This window comes from Mandrillus leucophaeus, unplaced genomic scaffold (assembly GCF_000951045.1).
Source record: "Mandrillus leucophaeus isolate KB7577 unplaced genomic scaffold, Mleu.le_1.0 Scaffold66, whole genome shotgun sequence".
Taxonomy (NCBI): domain Eukaryota; kingdom Metazoa; phylum Chordata; class Mammalia; order Primates; family Cercopithecidae; genus Mandrillus; species Mandrillus leucophaeus.
Genome location: NW_012107141.1, coordinates 5,669,553 through 5,672,124, shown reverse-complemented (window position 1 = coordinate 5,672,124; position 2,572 = coordinate 5,669,553).

Below are 2,572 nucleotides of genomic sequence, written 5' to 3'. Positions count from 1 at the left end.
TTTTTTTTTTTTTTTTTTTTTTGGTGATAGAGTCTCGCTCTGTTGCCCAGGCTGGAGCGCACTTGAGCAATCTCAGCTCACTGTAACCCCTGCCTCCTAGGTTCAAGCGATGCTTCTGCCTTGGCCTCCCAAATAGCTGGGATTACAGGTGCCTGCCATCATGCTCAGCTAATTTTTGTATTATTATTGTTGTTGTTGTTGTTATTGAGATGGAGTCTCGCTCTATAGCCCAGGCTGGAGTGCAGTGGTGTGATCTCGGCTCACTGCTACCTCCGCCTCCTGGGGTTTAAGCAGTTCTCCTCCCTCAGCCTCCCGAGTAGCTGGGACTACAGGCATACACCACCATGCCCGGCTAATTTTTTGTATTTTAGTAGAGAGGAGGTTTCACCGTGTTGCCCAGGCTGGTTGTGAACTCCTGAGCTCAGGCAGTCTGCCCGCCTTGGCCTCCCAAAGTGCTGGGATTATAAGCATGAGCCACTGCACCTGGCCAATTTTTGTATTTTTAGTAGAAACGGGGTTTCACCATGTTGGCCAGGCTAGTCTTGAACTCCTGACCTCAAATGATCCACCCGCCTCGGCTTCCCAAAGTGCTGGTATTACAGGCATGAGCCACTGCGCTTGGTCGAATATTTCTTCAGAAATGTATATTGTATGGTACTGTTTCTTGAAGGTAGCTTGCTGAAAGAATAAGATCAGCTTTCTGAATTGCCAGATCCAGAACATCAAAAAAAAAAAAAAAAAAAATACTGTGACCAAAAAAAAAAGTCTTCTGGATCCACCCCCAGGAATCCTAGTGGGTTCCCATGGTAACAGCCTCTTTGCTTACAACTTGTCACTGTGTAACTGTCACTGAGGTTCAAAGAAAAGCCAGTATAGCAAGAACTGTGTGGCATTAACAACTCCTTAATAAAATGCTGTTGCACATTTGCAATGAGCCAGAAATAGAAAAGAAAGTTTTAAGGTTTTAATTTCTGTGTTCCGTTAATTAGAAGCTTTAAAAAACTGCCTAATTATGGTAAGGTGCAGCAGTGGGAAGGTGGTGGGTGGCCCAGGCAGCCTTAGGAGGGAGCAAAAGTAAGCCATAGGCTCAAAATGTTAGAAACTTCAGATTTTTTTTCTTCTTTAATCCTATCATTTTGAAAATGAGGGACATGGAATGCCTTACTTAAATTCACACAGAGATAGAAACAGGAATTTTCCCTGCACTGTTCTGTTGTCTCTACCCACACATTGGATTCACCTCTCCTCTACTTTTCATGTGAAATCGGTTTCTGAGGTTAGCAAAGGACCTTTACAGAAGTTATGCAGATAAACTTTCTATCCATCGAAGGAATCCCTTCTATAGCATCCTGTGCAGGCAGCATCTGCCTCTTTCCTCAGGTGGAGGTTACTTGTTTAATGGCAAAAGCCCCTCTACTGGTGTTGAAATGGAGGATAGTTTTATGTGGATTTCCCATTTTAAAGCTATATACTGTTTTTTCTCTCATCATAAAAGAGTAGTTGTAGGCCGGGCACGGTGGCTCACGCCGGTAATCCCAGCACTTCGGGAGGCCAAGGTGGGTGGATCACCTGAGGTCAGGAGTTTGACACCAGCCTGGCCAACATGGTGAAACCCCGTCTCTACTAAAAATACAAAAATTAGCCAGGCCTGGTGGTGGGTACCTGTAGTCCCAGCTACTCAGTCAGCTGAGGCAGGAGCATCGCTTGAACCCAGGAGGCAGAGGTTGCAGTGAGTAGAGATTGCACCACTGCACTCCAGCCTGGGCGACAGAGTGAGACTGTCTCAAAACAAACAAACAAACAAACAAAAAAAGCAGTTGTAAATCAGAAAAATTCCCGAATGTTTTTCAGTAGCCTGTTTATCTCAATTTAAGTCATGCTTGTCAGTCATGACAAGACAAATAATTCTTTAAAGGAATTATGTCATGCCTAAACCCTAGAACTTTGAAAAGATAATGCCATATTTGGAACAAGCTAGTCCTTTAACAGGTGGGAGGGAAGAGATGATGATAAATGCTATATTGAGTTTAAAGTACTTTACAGTGTGCTTAATATAAGGAGATGATTTTGAGCTAAAGAATGTCAGAATAGGCCTCAAAAATACTTCTAAGGCAAAATCAGAAGCCAACTAGGCAGGTTATTTTGTGTTTTTGTGGTGCATTTTGCGAATGCTTTTGTCATTGTTTCTAGAGTGGGTATATCTATACAAAAGTGAGTTTGGGGTTCAAAAATAATATTTTGGGTCTTATTGTTTGTTTGTTTTTTGAGATGGAGTCTCGCTCTGTTGCTCAGGCTGGAGTGTAGTGGTGCGATCTCTGCTCACTGCAACCTCTGCCTCCCAGATTCAAGCAGTTCTCCTGTCTCAGCCTCCAGAGTAGCTGGGACTACAGGCGAGTGCTACCACACCCAGCTAATGCTTTGTATTTTTAGTAGAGATGGGGTTTCACCATGTTAGCCAGGATGGTCTCTATCTCCTAACCTCGTGATCCACCCACCTCGGCCTACCAAAGTGCTGAGATTACAGGTGTGAGCCACCGCGCCTGGCCTGTTTTTTTCTTTTCTTTTTTTTTTT